Below are 7,350 nucleotides of genomic sequence, written 5' to 3' on the forward strand. Positions count from 1 at the left end.
TCTTTTGCAGTTGAGCTCCCATTGGAGTTTTGAACTCAGGTTCCCATGGTCCTAAAACCAATATATCTTAGAACCCAAGCCACCATATAGGCGTAAAAGAAGAAAGAGCAAAAGATAAAGCAAGATGCAAACATGCAAGACCAATAAGAGGACTAAAGAGAAGAGTCTGACTCAGAAGAAGTTATATAAAACCCTTTGTGAGAAGGTGACTTTTCTTGCCAAATTTCAAGTGAGAAAACCTAGAGGGACAAAGGTTCTCTTGGTGAAGTCTGTCTCACACTAGTGCAAGTATAAAAATCCACCCATAGTGTGAATCTGTACAGTGCACCAAATCATGCTTTGAATAGGAGAAAGCCTAAAGTTGTTCAAAAATCTCCAAACATCTATTAAGTTCAAGTTTGATGTGTGAATGTGTATAGTGTACCAGATCATGCATTGAATAGGAGTAAACCTGAAGTTGTTCAAAAAGCTCCAAACCTCTCTTAAGGTCAAGTTTGATACCTCCTTATGTGCTATTGTGTAATGAAATAACATATTAAGGCTAGCAGGTATAGTGGCTTAGTATGGAGTGGGTAGTAGTTAGTCTTTACCTCAACTTCCGACTTAAAGGCCAATGTGACTTTACTACCTGACGTACAAAGAAATATGTAGAAAACACATCCCCCATAAGCAACTTGATAGTGTACAAACTGCTCAAAGAATCAACCCTTAGTAAGAAGATCTATATATTTGTCATATATGTGCAAGCCTCATGGTGAAAAATAATACTTCACATAAACTTGCTCTCTCTTTACTTAAAAATGTTGGGGTAAAGGCCATTGCGGCCGCCCATCAATAACCCAACCAACTCTAACTCTAATTTACTCTTCTAACATAAGTAATAAAAAACCTCTCACACACACTCTCCTTCTAGGGTGTATGGTTCCCCCATCTCTGTCTCCTCTCCTCTCTCCTTCCTTGCACTTGCACTCCCGTATGCACTCACACGTAGACCGCCCTCACAACTAGTATCGAGGTGAGGAGACCGTTGGTGAGGACGACACAAAGTGCTTCATGGGTACATCGCCCTCACAATTGATATCAAGGAAAGGCCATTGCAGGTGAGGATGCCATAGAGAGCTTCACAACAACCGAGCAGCTTGGAGAGCAGTGTTCTATATTTGCACATATATGGCCAAGGGATCTTAGAGACAAGATTGGTGGTTTCTCAACCCTAGCAAGGTGCTTAAACAGCCAAGCAGGGTAGCTTTTTCAAAACTTGAAGTACTAGAGTGATGGATTGTGGAAAATTTAACAAAAATGGAAAGCCATTACAGTAGCGCAACCAAAAGATAGTCCTTTTGGAGATTGCTTTATAGTTGTGTTTGCTTAGCTTTTTGGGGGGGCATTGGTGAGGTTTTCTTTGAGCTAGGGTATTCTCACTCACTCGGTGCTTTGGATAGAGGATGAGATTCACACTTGCCCGCCAACTTAATATTTTCTTTCATTGGATGTCTTTTACAGTTTCTCCCATTGGAACTTGAACTCGGGTTCCCATGGTCCTGACTCCTACCTTGAGCTCCCCCACTTGCAAAAACAATAAACCTTGAAATTTAAATCACTAGTGCCCCCATATAAGTGTAAAAGAAGGAAAAGCAAAAGATAAAGCAAGATGCAAACATGCAGGACCGATAAGAGGATTAAGGAGAACAGTTTGACTCAGCAACTTGATCGTGAAAATTGTGTGCTTTGCTTTCTCTTGAACACTTAAATAGTCAAAGGCTACAAGAAGCTATATAAAACCTTTTGTGAGAAAGTGACTTTTCTTGCCAATTGCCAAGTGAGAAAACCTAGAGGGACAAAGGTTCTCTTGTTGGTGAAGTCTATCTCATATTGGTGCAAGTATAAAAATTTACCCCAATAGAATCATGCTTTTACTAAGAGAAAGCCTAAAGTTGTTCGAAAAGCTCCAACCTCTCTCAAGGTCAAGTTTGATAGCTCCTTATGTGTTATTGTGATGAAATAACAAATTAAGGTTAGCATGTATAGTGATTAACACGAGTTAGTTTGAATGGAGTGGGTAGTAGTTAGTTAGGCTTTACCCACTTTCGACTTAAAGGCCAATGTGATTTTTACAAAAAAGAGTACCTAAAATACAAATAAATATGTAGACAACACATCTAAGTCCCATAAGCAACTTGATAGTGTACAAATTGCTCATCAACCCTTTGTAAGAAGATCTCACAGTTGTCATATGTGTGCAAGCCTCACCGTGAAAATAATACTTCACATAAATTTGACATCTCTTTATTGAAAAAATGGGTTTCATGCAAATCAAATACCACTCTAGCCACCATCACAATGAAAAAATGGAACTAGACATGTAATGATTGTCTATACCCACATGAGCAAGCCAAATAGTGTCTTCAGTTGCTCTGATGCAACAATATGCTCAACTTTTTTGGTAGACTTAGAGTGTATTTTGGCAATCATGCAGTTGAGTGATCCATGATATCTCACCACCAATGACTATAAAGACATAAAATGAAGTAGATCTTGTCTTATCCACAATCCTTAATCTACATCTCTTACGTAATTAGACTTTCCTCTTTCCCTCCAAAGCAAATGCACTACCCTTTCAAGTATCTCATAGCACCCTTCGTTGCTTCCAAAATCTTCTTGTTGATAATCATATATCTGCTCAATACTCTCACAAGACAGTCAAGGTTTGAACTAGTAGCAATCATGGCATACATCATTACACCTACGTAAGAAACCATGAACATGCTATTCAAGATGGGACAACCATATATATTTTCAACACTCTCACAACACATCCAAGATTTGAACTAGTAGTGATCATGGCATACATCATTACACATACATAAGAAACCTTGGCCATGTTAACCTGCTATTCAAGATGGGACAATCATTTTGGCTAAGTTTTTTATATGGAGGCACTCCAGTATTTTATAACTTCCTTATCATCATAATAATGTGTGCCTAACAAATGTACTCCTTTTGATACAAGCCAAGAATTTTCTTACTCATTTTAAACCTCCATCATGGATACACAAAGACACTCCAATTTGGATGTGCGGGGATTTTGGATCGGGTAGTTTACAAAGGGAAGACTGCGTTTTGGACAAAGAAGTGAATGATGTGGATTACATACCTGAACCATCTCCTGAACATTTGTTTGAACCTTTTGAGTAAACCCAGATTCTGGTCACAATGGATGTATGCGTTAATGAATCTACACCTACACACTTTTGTGACAAAGAGGGTTATGATATAGTCTCAATCCAGATGGTATTTATCAGAATGATTGAGGAGCAACAGGTCTTCTCTGATCACTACTATGATGCCACAGACGAGTTGGAAGAAGAAACAATTACCAATGAGGAATCAGACTCAAAAAAAGAACATTTAAGAGCCAAACTTCTACTCAGGGAAGGAGAAGAAAATTTTTTCGAGTTTCCAAACCAAGATCGAAGATGCCAACAAAGATATCGAAGGAAACGAGACAATAACGTAAAAAACAAAAATGCAAAACCTGCACTGAAAAAACAAAACTCAATTCTTGATGAAAGTAGATGCAACATACTGCATAAAAGACAAGATAAATGGAGATATCTATACACGAAACCTTCAAAGCAACATAATTGAACGAAATCAAAGTTGCACAAGCTTGATAAAACCAAAGGAAAAGAACCTTTGATGACAAAAATGAAACGCAAAGAAAAATACAAAGATCTAAAACAGATTTTGAAAGAAGTGTGGACCATGGAGATGGAATCACACAGTTGACAAACCTAGAGAAATCATTGTTTCATATCATTATAAAAAATACACTTTGCTAGATCGCAGGATCATTGTAGAACAACTGTTGCGAGAGCCAAAAAGAACCGCGGAAATCCTATGAGGGGCCCAAAAACGCCAAGCAAGTTGACTTTGCAAAGGTGAACGCTTCCACTATAGAAGATAATTATCCTCTTCCTATCACACACACCATGTGCTAGAATGAGTAGCTTGAAAAGAGGCTTATAGATTTTTGGATGGCCTCTCTGGTTACAACCAATTGACTATAGATTCCAAAGATCAACATAAAATGGCTTTCGTCATGGAATGGGGAATTTTTGTTTATCTCTTAGCTCCTAGTTCATTTTAATCTTTAATCAAATAAGACCTTAAGAAATACAAGGAGTCTCTTGGGAGTTTAAAGTTTTGTCTCGACATAAGTTTCAAGTTAACCCCGACTTTGACAAATCCCATTAGGTCCCTTTGCATCATTTGCCATCCATGGGACATCTCCATGGAAGCGATAGGAGTTTTATGTTCAAGCAACACGTTCACGACATCCGTGAAGCTATCCCCTTATACCCCCTTCGAATTTGCAAAACAAACTTGAAGTAGACAAACTTGCAACGAACAATGCATATGTTTTCTACCATGAGTTTTTGATTTGGTGTGATCTATGCATGGTAAACACAAAACTTTGGAATGCACCAACTTGAAATCTTGAGAGAAATAATCAAGAAACTTCCTTGAGTGCTTATGCAAGAGTGAAACCCTTCCATGCATGGTAGTGTAAGAGTGAAAATGTGGCATTCCTAAGAGTGGACATGCTAGCGTAGTGAAAAATGTTCATGTAATAGTGTATGAATGATTAACAAATTTTTCTTTAAGAAGGGATTTAGTCATACCTTTGGTATTGTGGAAAGGATTAATTATGTAGCTAGAAGAGGCTTATGTTTTGGAACTTTTCAATTGATAAGAGAGGAGGAATAATCTTAATTGGAAGGAAATTCCCACTTCCAAGAAAAATCTCATTTGATTAAGATTGAGCAACCCTTCAAAACTTAACTCTCCTTCAGAGAATTAGTAGTAACTTATGTGTATCACTAAAAAAATTTTACACACACACATACTACAAGAGGTACTTCATATTAGCGACGCTCGCAGTGCGACGCTCAAAAGTGAAAACCCACAGCTGTTACCATATACATGTGGTAGTGATGTGTGTGAACACACTAGGACTGTCGGGGCATTTTTTCCCTCTTTAGGAGGTTTTTTCCCCCGTGCATTGTATATACGCCCATCACTCTAGGGCTATCTATCTTTCCATTGCACACTAAGTAATACACTCTCTATTGTGTGCCTTGAGCTTCCTTCGTCTTCTCCAAGCTGTGTGTGTCTCTCTGCAAACCTAATTCCAACAATTGGTATCAGAGCAGGTTGCATCCTCACGGGCTTAGTCGCCAGCTGGTCCAGTATACGCATGCTTACTTTCTCCGATTTCAGTGAGCTTTGGCGAGCGTTCGCAGGTCGACAAATACTTTGGGCAAGCTCGTAGAGCTTGGTCTGCTCAAATTTTCGATTTGGGCTCATTTCGGCCTCCGTTTCCACTACAAGCAATACTGCACAGGCTATTTCGTCATTTTGTGCAGAATTTCTATCACACTGCAGTTTTCTGCATAGCATGTGCCTTACAGTCTTCTACGGTTTGTGCTCTATAGCATGTGTTGTTCCCGCTCCGTGTCTCCTATTTTCGGGCAGTTTTCACATCAGGTGCAGCATTTACCATGGCTGACAACAACAACATAGATGTGTTCAAGATGTTTGCGCTGCTGAGGCAACTTGGATGGGGACAATTAACCTATGTGGGCTTATATGATGCAACATGTTCTTATGTCAAAGAGCGTTTGGAACATTGTGTAGGGCATTGATTTACGTCCTAGTGTTGGAATTAGGGTTGCAGAGAAACACACACAGCTTGGAGAAGACGAAGGAAGCTCAAGGCACACAATAGAGACTGTGTAACTTAGTGTGCAATGGAAGATAGATAGCCCTAGAGTGATGGGCGTGTATACAATGCACGGGGGTAAAAAACCTCCTAAAGAGGGAAAAAATGCCCCGGCGGTCCTAGTGTGTTCACACACATCACTACCACATGTCTATGGTAACAAATCCCCCCTGGAGTGATGCGGTGAGCGAGAGCTGGCACATGAGTAAAGGGAAGTGCCATGCCCTGAGGACAGGATCAGTCCACAAAGGGGAGTAAGCCCAAAGCTTTGCGGAAAGCTTCAAGCTTCTCACGAGACAATGCCTTTGTGAAAAGATCTGCAAGGTTGTCCTGTGTTGGCACATAAGCCAAGCTGATCTCTCCTGCTGAGAGCCTCTCCCTGACATAGTGGTAATGCACCTCAATGTGCTTTGTGCGAGCATGAAAAATTGGGTTCCTCGCAACTGCCAATGCGCTCTGACTGTCAGTGTAGATAGTGTTGGCAGTGTCTTGTCCAACACCCAAATCAGCCATAAGGCGTCTGAGCCATACACACTCAACCGTAGCTGTGAAGACTGCCCTGCCTCACAACTCGAAGTGGCCACAATAGGTTGCTTCTTGCTCAACCATGATATACATGAACTACCAAGCATGAAACAAAAACCACTTGTGGACACTGGCGTGTCAAAACAACCAACCCAATCTAAGTCTAAAAAAGCATGTAAGTCTGGCGGCAATGATCCCCCCTTGGGATAAAACAAGCCAAGATGTAAAGTGCCACTAAGGTAGCGGAAAATCCTCTTGACAGCCTGCCAATGCTTACACCCTGGGCTATGCATAAATCTACTGACCTATGAGACTACAAACTGAATATCCGGTCTCGTGTTGCATACATAAATGAGGCAGCCAACAGCAGTTTGGTAAAGAGTGACATCTGCAGGATCACCAGCATCATGTAGACTCAACCTCAAACCTGTTTCCATGGGAGTGGCAATAGGTTTGCAATCCTCAAGTCCAAACTTACATAGCAATGTCTCTATGTAACTTTTCTGACACAAGGCAATACCACCATCACACTGCTTAAACTTTATACCCAAGTAATGATGCAATAGCCCCAAATCTTTCATCTTGAAAGTAGCATTCAAATCAGCCTTAAATTCAGCAATATGTCTCTCATTTGGTCGAGTGATCAGCAAATCATCAACATAAAGAACCACAATGAGAAGTACATCACCCTCACGCTTTACATACAATGTGCTTTCTGTTGGACTGTTACAAAAGCCATGTTTGACCAAATGAGTGTCAGCTTTCTCATACCAAGCACGAGGAGATTGCTTTAACCCATACAAAGCCTTCTTACATCTACACACTTTGTCCTCTTGTCCTTTTATGACAAAACCGCGAGGCTGCATTACATAAACTTCCTCAAATATGTCACCATTCAAGAAAGCAGTAACAATGTCTGATTGATGTACATCCCAACCAAAATGAGCTGCCAATGCACATAGAAAACGCACAGTAGTCATACGACAAGTGGGAGCAAAAGTCTCTTATAATCTATGCCTTTTTGTTGTGCATAACCCTTT

The sequence above is a fragment of the Adiantum capillus-veneris genome, chromosome 13, assembly GCF_014529385.1.
Source record: "Adiantum capillus-veneris isolate H3 chromosome 13, ASM1452938v2, whole genome shotgun sequence".
NCBI classification, from domain to species: Eukaryota; Viridiplantae; Streptophyta; class Polypodiopsida; order Polypodiales; family Pteridaceae; genus Adiantum; species Adiantum capillus-veneris.